The sequence below is a fragment of the Pyrus communis genome, chromosome 16 (assembly GCF_041283825.1).
Source record: "Pyrus communis isolate YQ-2024b chromosome 16, ASM4128382v1, whole genome shotgun sequence".
NCBI classification, from domain to species: Eukaryota; Viridiplantae; Streptophyta; class Magnoliopsida; order Rosales; family Rosaceae; genus Pyrus; species Pyrus communis.
This window is the reverse complement of record NC_142580.1, coordinates 28,274,872-28,289,619: the sequence shown is the minus strand read 5'-3', so window position 1 is coordinate 28,289,619 and position 14,748 is coordinate 28,274,872. Positions and strand designations below refer to the sequence as shown.

Below are 14,748 nucleotides of genomic sequence, written 5' to 3'. Positions count from 1 at the left end.
CCGTTAGGAATATTCCGTTATCTTTGATGGAATATTCTCTTTCTTTTCCAGACACTCCGTCGGTTTCTGCCGTCTGCCGTCGTTTGTACTCGCTGAAAACTATTAGAGGTTCAAAATCCAACGAAAAACGGTCGGAAAAACCTTCGAAAGTTCATGCCAACTATGTACCCTCTCGAGCTTGCCTATTCCGATGTCCACTTCACTCTAAAACTACTCCAAAATGCTAAGGAAGTTGATTGGAAGCTTCCTCAAGCCTTAAAATTTCATGAATCGTCCGCAATCACGTTGTCCAAAGTTCCACCGTGACGGAGCTCGAGAATCAACAGGTCAGCATTTACCAAAACAGAAAACTAAGGGTATGGTGATGATCGTGAAGTCGAGAGGAGGATGATGGTGGTCCTTATAAGCTCGATCTCTGCCGATTTAGTTAAGCTTGCGAGCTGGGGTGTCTTGGGTGTACGAACAGAGAGAAGAGTCGAGAAGGAATGAGAGAAAAGGTGAGGGTGTACGTGTGCGTGTGTGTGTGATTGGCAGAAGAAGAAAATAATAAAATTTGATTGGGCCCAAGAGAAAATGAGCCCATATAATTGGTTCGTAATTACTCGTTTACGCACTTCAATAATCGTAACTTTCTCGTTACGACCCGATTCGAGTTTAACTCGCGTCAAAGTACTCTTGGCGTCGAGCACAATTTAATTACGATAACGAGGAAGATAATTTAAAACTGCATATGTACATCCATGTCACTAAGCTGCCGAGCACATAATCGTCATCTTACATAGTCGGGGAGGAAATTATAATGAAAATTGGAATGGATCGCCACAGTCTACCCCCTTAAGAAAATTTCGTCCCCGAAACTTCTACACATTAACAACACATCAATAACCATAAAATAGATGTGGATACAAGTCTCGCATACACTCTTTAGTTTCCTAGGTGGCCTCCTCGACTGAATGGTTCCTCCACAAAACTTTCACCATACGAACGGTCTTGTTCCGAAGAACCTTATCTTTCCAATCCAAGATCGTCACCAGTTCCTCATTGTAGGCCAAATCTGGATTAATCTCTAGTGGTTGAGGAGGGATCATATGCTATGGATTAGAGACATAGTGACAAAGCATAGATACATGGAAAACATCATGTACCTTTGATAACTCTGGAGGTAGCTCAAGCCTGTAGGCAACTTCACCAACTCGCTCAGTGATTTGATATGGTCCAATATACCGAGGACTTGACTTACCCTTCTTACCGAACCGTACCACGCCTTTCCACAGAGATAACTGTAGAAATACCCAATCTCCAACTTTATATACTCTGTCAGTGGCATGTTTATCGACGATACTCTTCTGTTGATCCTGGGCCATTTTTAGGTTAGCTTTAATCACCTGGATATTCTGCGTAGTCTTATCCACAATCTCAGGGCCCACTAGCACTCCATCGCCAACTTCAGACCAACATAACGGAGTACGACATGGTTTACCATAAAGTGCCTCAAAATGTGACATACCAATACTAGAGTGAAAGCTGTTATTATAAACAAACTCGATGAAAGCTAAACGCTTATGCCAAGCGTCTCCAAACTTCAAAATCAAGGCTATCAACATATCTTCCAGCATCTGAATGGTTCTCTTAGATTGCCCATCCGTCTAAAGGTGATAAGTCGTGCTGTAGAGCAATCTCGAACCGAGAGCTTCTTAGAAAGCTACCCAAAATTTAGAAGTGAACTTGGGAACCCGATCAGAAATGATACTAACTAGAACACCATGGTACTTGACAATTTTTGAAATAAATCGTTCTGCCAACTAACTTAACGAGAAATTTTCTCGAACGGGTATGAAGTGTGCTGACTTGGTGAGCCAATCAATTATCACCTAAATACCATCATAACCATTCCACGTATGAGGTAGCTTGTACACGAAATCCATGGTAATACCATCCCATTTCCACTGAGGTACAGGAAGTTGCTATAATAACCCAAAAGGTTTCTTCCTCTCTGCCTTGACTTGTTGACATACTACATAGCGACTCATAAATTCAGCAATATCTCTTTTCATACCAGGCCAATAATAGAAAGATCGAGTAGTGTGATACATCTTGGTACTCCTAGGATGCATTGCATAAGCCGAAACATGCGCCTCATCCAGTATATCTTTCTTTAATTCTTTGACATTAGGCACATACATTCAATCACCCTGCATCAGCAAACCATCAAAATTCCTAATCCTGAGATCTTTCTTTTTCTCGTCTGAAACTGCATGAATTAATTCTTGAGATTTTACATCATTCATTTGAGCCTCGAGCACACGAGCTATCAAGATTGGTCTGACTCGAGAACTAGAAAGTAAGGCTTCTTCCCGATCTTCCACTTCTAAATCAACTTTAGTAGATCTCAATTCAGTGAGGAGAGGAATACGACATACATGTAGAGCACTAATTCGGCTATGTTATTTTCTGCTAAGTGCATCTGCCACTGTGTTCGCACTACTGGGATGATATTCAATCATGCAGTCGTAATCATTGAGCAATTCTATCCATCTCTGCTGCCAGAGATTAAGATCTTTCTATGTGAAAATATATTTAAGGCTTTTATGATCCGTAAAAATCTTACACTTTTCCCCATAAAGATAATGCCTCCAAATCTTCAAAGCAAAAACAATGGCCGCCAACTCAAGATCATGAGTAGGATAATTCATTTCGTGGGGCTTTAACTATCGCGAGGCATAAGCAACCACCATGCCATGCTGCATTAACACAAAACCCAAGCCATTCAAGAAAGCATCACTATAAATCTCGAAGTTCCCACTATCATTTGGTGCTAAAATATGTGCATGAGTGAGCCAATACTTCAGCTGCTAAAAACTTCGCTTGCAATCATCACTCCACTCGAACTTAACTCCCTTCCTGGTTCACCTCGTCAATGGCAGAGCTATAGCTGAGAAATCTTTCACAAAATGTCTATAATAGTTGGCTAAACCAAGAAAACTTCATACTTCCGTGATAATATAAGGTTGTTCCCAATTCTCTACTACAGCTACCTTCTGAGGATCCACAAGAATACCCTGGGCTGATATCATATGTCCCAAGAACGATACTTGATCTAGCCAAAATTGACATTTGCTAAATTTAGCATATAACTGATGTTCCCTCAACTTCTTCAGAACTAGCGTGAGATGTCTAGTATGCTCCGTCTTAGATTCAGAATATACCAAAATATCATCAATGAAGACAATAACGAACTTGTCAAGATACAGGCAAAATACCTGATTCATTAAATCCATAAAAGTAGCTGAAGAATTGGTTAATCCGAATGGCATTACAAGAAACTCGTAATGACCATATCGAGTTGAAATGCTGTCTTCGGGACATCCTCACGCTTGATCATTAGTTGATAGTACCCTGATCTTATATCAATCTTTGAAAACACATAGGCACCTCGGAGCTGGTAAAAAAGATCATCAATACGAGGCAACGGATAACGATTTTTAATCGTCACCCGATTCAACTGTCGATAATCAATACACAGCCTCATAGTTCCATCTTTCTTTTGTGCAAACAAAACTGGAGCTCCCCCCGGCAAAGTACTCGACTGGATAAAACCCTTATCAACAAGTTCTTGTAATTGGATAAGGGGTTAAAGAAATAAGATTTATACCTGGAATTAAATCTATAGCGAATTCCACTACACGATCTGGTGGTAATCCAGGTAAATCATCAGGAAAAATGTCAGGAAGATGCATGACTACCTAAACATCCTCCACACGAGGAGAAGTGTCCTCGTTCAGCACCACACGAGCTAGATAGCCCTGACATCCTTTCCTCAATAGTTTCTTCACTCTTACGGCCGAGATAACCCCCTGTCTCAATCCATAACACTCGTCAACAAAAGTAACCACATGCAAGCCCAACCGATGGAAATTAACAACATTCTCATAACAATCCAATTTGGCACGATTATAATGTAACCAATCTATGCCCAAAATAACATCGAAATCTACAATATCCAGAGGAACAAGATTAGCTGGCATGACAGCATCCTCTACTAGAACAGGACATCCCTAATACTCCCAATTAACATACATGTCTCACCTCTAGGCATCGAAAACTCTAACTCATACCCGAGAGATGTGGGGTAAGCTTGAGTCTTTTAAGCAAACATATGAGAAATAACAGAATATGTAGCACCTGAATCAATCAATAATCTAGCAAAATGACCAAGAATATTCAACGTACCCATAATCAAATCAGGGTTTCTCTAAGCATCTTGCAGAATGATGTGATGAACACGGCCCTATGCCTATTGCCGACCTCCACGACCTCTATTTCCGTGATTACCGCATCCTTGACTGGGCTGATTAGGCTGCCTCGTCGAACCAACACTGCTAGAAGCAACATCAAAGTTCTGAGATTGTCCTCTAGTATACCATTGTGGTCCACCACCCTAGTATGGTGCATATAAGGTATAATCTCCCTGATACGGTGGATAACCACCCTGATAATACGGATCAACTGGATACTAATAGGCACCACCACAATATGGAGCTACATCGCCCTGATAGTGGTAAGCACCACTGTAACCCGTTGGGGTATAAGCACGAGGCCCTTAAATGTACCAAAGGGGAATCGCTGGTGTTAAGGCAAAAGGCTGGGGTTTCTACTGATTCTATGGGCACTGGTTAGCCCGATGCCCCATCTGGCCACAAGTGAAACATTCATTGCTACCTCATCTACACTTTCCAAAATGCCGATTATTACATCTTCGACAAAGTGGAGCACTAGAACTGTTAGAATATCTTTGTCTCTGGAATCAAGAACCTCTTGAAGACCGACCGCCCCTCCGCGGCGTAGTAGAACTCGAACCACCACTGGATGAACTAGAGCTAGTACCACTTCGTTTAAAATTTTGTGTCTTATGAGGACTGTATGATGATTGCCTTTTATCCTTATTAGTATTATTTTTCTGAGCATTAGCTTTTTCTTCCTCCTCATCACTATCATCTGGAGCATTCTCGGAGTCCTCAATCTGGAGTAGAACCTCGAAAAATTCTTGATATGTAGAAGAGGGAGTCGAAGTCGCCATAGAATAAAACTTCTTACGAGTACCCCACTTAAAACGTTGGAGCATCTCAACAGGATTTGCAGTAATCTCTGGACAATATCAGGACAAATCATTTTTTATGATACTCAGTGGCTGACGTTTTTCTTTGCTTCAAATTCAAGAATTCTTCCCTCTTATGATCTAAATACTCTGGAGGTATAAATCTCATCTGAAATAGATGCTTGAAAATCTCCCAATTTGTGGCATCTTCAGCTGTCAACTAAAAAGATTCCTGTTTCCACCATGATGCAACCTCCTTACACAAGAACCAAGTGGCCATCTCGACCGATCTGTCCTAAAAAAGATTTCCCTCTTGCTGCATCACCCAAAAGGTTTTCTTAACATGGTTGAGCCAACGCTCAGCTCCCTCGGACCCCTCATTGCCAAATAAATTATTTAGCTTCAAGTTATATACAATCTCTAAAGGGGTCCTCTGGGGAGGACAAAATGAGGACTGAATGGCATTAGCAATAGCCTCACCAAGTTGTCCAATATTTGGAAAATTAAACTCAGAAGAAGTACGTGGCTATCTATGAGGCATCATGATTATGACATAAGAGATCAAAATAATTAGGACTTAAACAAAAATGCAGCACTGCCCAAACCTAGTGCTTTGATACTAAACTGACACACCTCGACCGGAGTAGAGACGTGTTGGCCATCACATGAGGGTGACGTAGCCAAGTGCACAACAGAAGTGATAATTATGCGAAAATGTGGGTTATAATAAAAAAAAAAGAAAAGAAATCAAACTCAAACTTATTTACACTAGAAATAAGTGTGTGAAAGTGAACATAACCAAACACAAGTATTCAGAGCATAGGTCTCAACAGTGCAGTCAGACAAACGAAGTACTAATTATACAAACAGGGAGAAGATCCCTACAATTATTTAGTAGATCGTCAGAACCGCCGAGAAGTCTTCGTGAGCCACCAAGATATACAGTTACCTAGGACCTGGAGGGGCGCAAAAAAGAAGGGTGAGTGGGCAAAAAAAAAAACGTTTGAAACCACATTTATCTTTTCTGAATATAATAACCCCTCATTGTAAAACCCGTATAGTCTCCAAAAAATAATACTACGTATATACATATGAATACCAATGCACAAGGTTAGTAAAAACTGAAATATACCATGTCATAACGTTTCTGTGTAAGCTAGGTGAAATCAATATAAAATAATATGCCAGTCGGAGTCACCTAATGTGACCTGTACGATTGGATCTATAGCTTATCAATATATGCTAGCACACGAGTCGAAACTACCTATTGTGGTCTGTACGATAGGGTTGAGTGTCATACGTATGCTCAAATGCTACGATCACATGAAGGTTATGCGAATAATTGCGGGTCACCTACTAGTCGAAACCACCTATTATGGTCTATATGACAGGGCTGGCACCAAAGGGAGGTAAACATCACGTGAAGGACTGTGCCCTGGCCTCATGTAGGAGCACTAACATCGGGGTGTAGAAATGATGAGCTCTAAATGCATATATGCATAACAAGGTGCAATGCAACCAATACCATCATAATATACTCACTTGAAGCTTACCTGGGCCTCCGCAGCATCAAATGATATAATTCACGATGTATAGTAATGCAATACTTAAAATGTAACTCATTTTCGACATGGCGTTTAAAGGATAAATCAATTTAAAAATGTTCTGGAAACCACGACACACACACACACACACACACACATATGTAGAAAGCAAATGCCCACTCACTGATAAGTTGGAGGATTATAGCCCCCCAATCTCGCTTGTCCACGCTCGTCCTCGAGGTACGTCTCACCTGACGTTGTTAGGAATATTCTGTTATCTTCGATGGAATATTCGCCTTCTTCTCCAGCCATTCCGCCGGTTTCTGCAGTCTGGTGCTGTAAGTCGTCGTTTGTACTCGCCGGAAACTATTAGAGGTCTAATATCCAATGGAAAACGGTCGGAAAAACCTTCGAAAGTTCCGACGAACTATGTACCCTCTCGAACTTGTCTATTCCGACATCCACTCCACTTCAAAATGCTAGGGAAGTTGATTGGAAGCTTCCTCAAGCCCTAAAATTTCAGAATCATCCGTGATTATGTCATCCAAAGTTGCACTGTGATGGAGCTCGAGAATCAGCGGGTCATCGTTTACCAAAACAAAAAACTAAGGGTATGGTGATGATTGTGAAGTCGAGAAGAGGATGATGGTGGTCCTTATAACCTCGATCTGTGCCGATTTGGTTAAGCGTGCGAACTAGGGTGTCTCGGGTGTACAGACCGAGAGAAAAGTTGAGAAGGAAGGAGAGAAAGGGTAAGGGTGTATGTGTGTGTGTGTGTGTGTGTGTGTGTGTGTGTGTGTGTGTGATTGGCAAAAGAAGAAAATAATAAAATCTAATTAGGGCCAAGAGACAATGAGCCCATATAATTAGTTCGTAATTACTCGTTTATGCACTTCAATAATCGTAACCTTCTCGTTACGATCCGATTCGAGTCTAACTCACGTCAACATACTCGTGACGTCGGGCACGATTTAATTACGATAACAAGGAAGATAATTTAAAACTGCATATTTACATCCATGTCACTAAGCCACCGAGGGCATAATCGTCATCTTAGATACTCGGGAAGGAAAATATAGTGAAAATTGGAACGGGTCGTCACAAATATTCATAAATTGTTAATTTAAAGACGAAAACTCTAATTAGATTAAAGTTCAGAAATTATTGTTTCATTTTTTTTTTGTGCATTGTTAATATTTTTATTTGAACAAGGAATATATTTTGAAACACTTTAATATCAAACTAGCCTTTTTGCACAAGCATCGAAGGACCTTTTCTTTTCACGGGTGCTCCACGCTCCTAAAGATCTTTTGAATATACATATTTATTTTTAATCTTGCTCTAACTCTCTCTATCTTTTATTTTAGATTAATCTATATAATTTATTTACCAATTTCTTCTTTTATTTTCTATTTCCTCTCAGATTATATTATACACATAAAAGCATAATAAAAATAACACCAGTCATAGGTGCCTTTTACCTATTAAAACTACAAATGATGGAAACCAAATTAAATAGTGTGTAAAGAAAAATAAAAACAACTCCAGTTGAAAACATTGGACAGCAAAATTACATGAAAAACTAGCATATAAAAAATAAAATGCATCAGCAACCAACGAAGATAGGCTCAGAGTGTTTGCAGTAAAAATCCCTAATATGCATTGTGAATTCCTGTAAGGTGAGCACCCACTGCACAGAACCCAGGTTGTATGAGTTCGTTTCACAGAACAAACTTTTGAAGATCACTGAAGAAGAGTGTGACAGTCCGTTCCAGATTTTCGAACCGTAGGGGTGAAATGACGGTTTTGCCCCTAATATGGTTGTTTCGTTGTGTGGTTTTTTTTGGGATTTTTGTTGGCAGGTTCTAGATCACACACACTCCCCTACACCTCCCTCACCCTTTCCCTGCCCTGCACCCCTGTCTCGAGCCCTTTCTCTCTCCCATTTCCATCCCCATTTGTACGGACACACCCCAAAACCCTCCAAATCTTCACAGATCGAGGAAACAAAGTATATATTCTTGCTCGTGAGGTCTGTAGAAGTTCAACCATACCCATTTCAGGTAAGGATACCTTCATTTTCACGTCGAACTCGGGATACCCCGATTTTGTCACTATTTATGCACACGTTAATTCTTGTGTTTTTGGGAATTTCAAGCTTGTAGGAAGCTTGGTGAGGTCCTTAGGAGGCTCGGGGTGGTTCGTTTGAAGGTTTTGGATGTCGGGATCATGAGTTACAAGGTTGGGCGGAGTTGGTGGTGTTTTCTCGGCGAGATTCTGTGTGTTTTAGCACTTGAAAGTGGTATGGATTTGTTCCTCTTGTTGTAAGCTTCATTTTGGTACCAATTTTGTGAAATTTGGTTAAAAAACGAAGAAGATATGAAGTTTTGAAATTTTCACTATTTTCTGGCGCCGGCGACGGCGCCGAAACCTCGCCGGAGAAGACGACGGAATATTCCGTCAATTTGGACGGAATATTCCTAACGGCGTTAACGGAATCCGTTAAAGTTAACGGAATATTCCTGACGGCGTTAACTGACGCCGTCAGTGTGCCAGGCACGTGCCTGCGCGTGGTCGGCGCGTGGGGGCACGTGCGGCGGTGGAAAATTTTTCTAAAAATATGGGGATGTTCCTGAGGTTGAGTAGATCACGTTGGTGTATTCATACACCCCATTTGAGCATTGTATGAGAAGTTATTTTTTAAGGTTGGTTATGTGTTTTAAAATTAACGTTTTTATAGTTGTTTCGCATATAGGTGAGACCTATCCCGAGGACTAGCGCGGTCACTCGAGGCAAGGGGGTTACGACCCTTCTACATACCAGTGAGTGGGCTTTTGGTTTTCCGTATATACCTATATACTTATGTTTTTCCCAAAAATTGATTTGAAACATTATACGTTTATATGCCATGCTTATTGTTTGCCATTTATTTACGCATTATGAGTCGCATATGTTTATATATGTTTGGTGCTGCGGACGCACAGGTAAGTGCCAGGTGAGTATGATTTATGTTTACGTTCAGTAGTGATTTGAGATGCATAGAGAGCTCATAACCTGCACCCCCGGTGTTAGTGCTCCCACCCAGAGTTGGGCACAGTCCTTCACGTGATGTTCACCTCCCACACCACACGCTCATCTTGGATCCAAGTTAGGTGCACAGTCTTGTCGTACAGACCACTTTAGGTGGTTCCGACTCGTAGGTGACCCGCGATTATTCGCCCAGCCTTCACGTGATCGTAGCACTTGAGCGTACTTATATTACACCCAGTCCTGTCGTACAGACCACTTTAGGTGGTTTCGACCCATGTGCAGGTATAGTTAGTGAGATGGAGATTTGAGCTCTAGATTCAGCCGTACAGGTCATGTTAGGTGACTCCGGCTGACAGATTACATGACATTGATTTGACATTCCTGAGCACTTGCATTCTATTTAGAGACATTTGATATGGCATATTTCGGAGCATGATTTATATATATGCATATTATATTTTCTGGGAAGTATACAGGTTTTACGGCGAGGGGTTAGAATCTTGTTTTTGAAATGGTTTTTGAAAAGCTTTGTTTTTGCCCACTCACACTTTCTGTTTTGCGCCCCTCCAGGTTCTAGTTGGCTAGCACTTTTGGTGGCTTCCCTGAGGATTTTCCCGGGCATATCTAACAGATCATCACCAATGTAGGACCACCTTTGGGGTGTGTTTTTGTAGTATGGTTTCTCTCGGACTGCATTAGGTCTTCGTGCTCTGAACTTATTTTTCACGCTTGCACATGTATGCTCTTACTTTGTGTAAAGCTGGATTTTATTTATTCGTACTACTTTTATTATTATTTTATTAGCTTCCTGATAGGAGCATATTTAGGCGACTTACTTAGCTTGTTTTCGTGCATCTATGTTGTTAATTCATAGTTGTTTTAGTAGTTTAAGCCATTTTCGTGTGTTTTTAGGTTCATATGGCTAAGGAAGCAAAAAGATGCATTTTGGAGCATTTTGGAGCAAAATTGGGCTTGGAATGGATAGCATATGCTTGGAGCCAAAGTGTTGGACGAATTTGAAAGCCTTGTATGCACTTTGGACATAAAACAAAGGGCCTAGCCCAATCAAACAATCCTTTGAGCCATGCAAAACCTCTAGCCCAATCAACAACCCTTAGCCACATGCATTTCCACCTTCCTACTTCATCATTTCATCATTGCACCACCATTCACACACACATGCACTTACTCTTTCATCATTGCACCACCATTCACACACACATGCACTTACTCTTTCATCATTGCATCACAAATTCAACACATGCATTCACACACCAACAACCTAGCTCTTTTTCCATCATTATTTCATCCACATGCACTCTCAATCATAACAACCACATTCACTCTTAAACAATCACCCACATATTCTCCCATTCCCCCTATAAAAACCCATGCATTCATACCCAAAAATCACATCTCATTTTCATACACAACACACCACAAACACATCCAATCTTCCCTTATAATCCAAACACCACTCCTCATCCATTTCCATAATTCCCCAATCCATTCAACACACCAACAACATCCCTTAGACCTTGTGCTACGACGAAGAGGAAGATAAGAGGGCCTAAACGTTCATACAATTCAAGTTTGAGTTGTTGGAATGTTTAGGTGTTTCTTTGATTCTCTTTGTTTTGTACCATGAGGAACTTCCTCTTTCGACATCAGTTTTGCTTCAAGGGTTCTTTCTTCTTAATCCTATGTTCACTCATGTTATATATTTTTATGTCAAACCTTTTGTAAACATGAAGTGTAACTAATCTCTCTCTAGGGATTCGATAGCCTTGCAAGAGTGCCATGTAGTTAATTCAGAATTCTCATTTAATCTATCCATTTCTTGTTTCATTCTCCGATTTAATTGTGACTTAGTGTGTTAATTTTAGTGCTTGATCATCATTTGAATTAACCACAGGTTGTTTAGCCAAGATTAAAGCACACATCATGCATAATCTTGGTGGATATGTGAATGAATGAAGGGAATGTTTTGCAAACATCCTGCCGAGTGTTCCCTTTGGTTTTGTGAAAGTTTCTTATGCACTACATATTCTTGATTAGGAACCAAAGTTGCACATCACAATTAGGTTCATGATTAGGGACATTTGATCAAGTCCACACATCATATGGCTGATCATATCTAAATGAAACAAACCCAAGAAATAAGTAGAGGGATGAGTATAATCTGACTTAACAAGCATGGACTTGGCTTAGCAATGGTGAAATCGAATCTCTAGCTACATCTCTATTTGTGCTATCTCATTTCATTAGTTGTTGATTCATTTATTTGTGTCTACTTCATTTTCTTGTGCTTTCAAGTTACAACAACAAATCTGCCTAAATTGATTAGTTTTATTTCTCTTATAGAGTTTTTGCAAAACAAGTAGTTGTTTAGGTCCAATTAGTCCCTGTGGATTCGACACCCTTATTTGTGCCATTATACTAAAAATATTCTAGCACGAAGAAGGAAAACTTCAACACCATTTCATCAATTTCATATTTACATTCTGTCTTAGTGTTTTAACGTTTAGTTTCGCATTCTTTGAGTCTAGTTTAGTGTTTTATATTGTTTTTACGTTTTTGAGTCAGTTTACAAGTGATTAACAATCCCTCCTAATCCCCGGTCCAGAACAATCCCTACTTATACTTGTACTACAATTGATAAAAAGAGGGTTTAATTTGTGTGCGTATAAATAATCGCATCACTTCCGCACTGTGCACATGGTTACGTCACTTCCACGTGACGGCCAACATGCCCTGATCTCGATCGAGATGTGTCAAAGAGCCTTGGCAAACAAATTACAACTCAAATCTAATAAAACTTGGACGTAGTTTCTCCATATCCTACAAAACCTCAAAATTGCACATGATTTTATCGGGGAAATCAAAAGTAAATTGTAACAAAGTTTAAACAAAAACCCAAACAAAAGTGAATTGAAACTAAATTGAATCAGAAACCAAATCAGAACCAACAAACCAACGTAATTTTTTCATATCCTACAAAACCAATCAAAACATAGAAATACATACCTTTATAAAGTACATAAAAATTTATGGGTAGTTACTTTTGAATCTCCCACAAAACTCATATCGTGGCAATAGTTGTGGAGAAAATCAGATCAGTGCTTAGAAAAGCAGTTGTTTTCGTCTTCCTCGTTTGAGGCTTTTCAGCACATCCTTATTTCGTTTCTTTTTTCAAAAGAAAAAAAAAAGTAGCGGAGAAATTCAAGGAGACTATTAGATAGAGGGAGGAAGAAATAACAGCAGGGCTCATCAGATCAGCACGTGCTTTTCCTTATTTCGTCATGTCAAATTTACAAGTATTACCCATACCACTTATTATTGACCTTTTCTTTTCAATTATAAATTTTTTTGTTTTAGGGCTTTTACGTCCAAATATTTTCTTGAGACACCAAAGTAGTTTTATGGCATTCTAATATCTACTAATTAATAAAATACTCATTGTCAACCAAAATTTTATAAAATTACCAGTTTAATCCTCTAATTAAAACAAAACATGAATAAGAAATATGGGGCAGAAATGTAATTTTACACAACCAAATTTTGCTGTTTTTTTTCTAAGTGCCATTTACATGTAATCCTAACATATCTCTAATTATTTAAAATAATAATAAAAAATAAAAAAAACACTTCCCACTCCCACGTTCTTTGTCACTCCCTTACTCTCTCATTCTATTTCAAAAACAAAAATAAAAGATTTTCTCACACACTTTGTGCGTGCCCATATGCTAGTATTAAAAATAAGAAGAAAGTCGTAAACATACTTGAACTCAAATATGGGTAGGGATTGGCTCTGATACCAAATTGTCATATCCCGGCCCAAGCCCCACCACATCTCGGGCTCGACTCCACCGTAGCACGATATTGTCTGCTTTGGACCCCGACCACACCCTCACGATTTTGTTTCTGGGAACTCACACGAGAATTTCCCAGTAGGTCATCCATCATGGGATTGCTCTCGCGCGAACTTGCTTAACTTCGAAGTTCTGATGGAACCCGAAGCCAGTGAGCTCCCAAAAGGCCTCGTGTCACATCCCGGCCCGGGCGGGACCACTTCCCGGGCTCGACTCCACCGTAACATGATATTATTTGCTTTAAGCCCCCAGCACACCTTCACGGTTTTGTTTCTGGGAACTCACATGAGAACTTCCCATTGGGTCACCCATCATGGGAATGCTCTCGCGCATCACTCGCTTAACTTCGGAGTTCCGATGGAACCCAAAGCCAGTGAGCTCCCAAATGGCCTCGCGCTAGGTAGGGATGAGAATATACATATAAGGATCACTCCCCTGGGGGATGTGGGATGTCACAATCCACTGCCCTTAGGGGCCCGACATCCTCGTCGGCACACACACGACCAGGGTTAGGCTCTGATACCAAATTGTCACATCCCGGCCCAGGCCCTACCACATCTCGGGCTCGACTCCATCGTAGCACGATATTGTCTGCTTTAGGCCCCAACCACACCTTCACGATTTTGTTTCTGGGAACTCACACGAGAATTTCCCAGTGGGTCATCCATCATGGGATTGCTCTCGTGTGAACTTGCCAACTTCGGAGTTCTGATGGAACCCGAAGCCAGTGAGCTCCCAAAAGGACTCGCGCTAGGTAGGGATGGGAATATACATATAAGAATCACTCCCTTGGGGATGTGGGATGTCACAATCCACTCCTCTTAGGGGCCCGACGTCCTCGTCGGCATACACGCGATCAGAGTTAGGCTCTGATACCAAATTGTCACATCCCGGCCCGAGCGGGACCATTTCCCGAGCCCGACTCCACCGTAGCATGATATTGTCCACTTTGGGCCCCCAACACACCCTCACGGTTTTGTTTCTAGGAACTCACACGAGAACTTCCCAGTGGGTCACCCATCATGGGAATGCTCTCAAGGACTACTCGCTTAACTTTGGAGTTTTGATGGAACCCGAAGCCATTGAGCTCCCAAAAGTCTCGCGCTAGGTAGGGATGAGAATATACATATAAGGATCACTCCCCTGGGGGATGTGGGATGTCACAATTCACTGCCCTTAGGGGCCCGACGTCCTCGTCGGTACACAC

At 40.8% G+C, this 14,748-nt stretch overlaps 1 protein-coding gene and 1 long non-coding RNA gene across 2 annotated transcripts in view; one reads left to right on the top strand and one right to left on the bottom strand.

Moving 5' to 3' along the window:
- Nucleotides 1–14,748, top strand: part of LOC148690242 (uncharacterized) — an 87,476-nt gene that overhangs the window by 50,758 nt on the left and 21,970 nt on the right. The window lies entirely within an intron of this gene.
- LOC148690243 (uncharacterized) lies at nucleotides 8,173–12,873 on the bottom strand. The gene is made up of 2 exons (XR_015957449.1): nucleotides 12,697–12,873; nucleotides 8,173–8,329 (listed from the first exon to the last, which is right to left on the bottom strand). It is a non-coding gene; the product is annotated as an uncharacterized LOC148690243 (long non-coding RNA).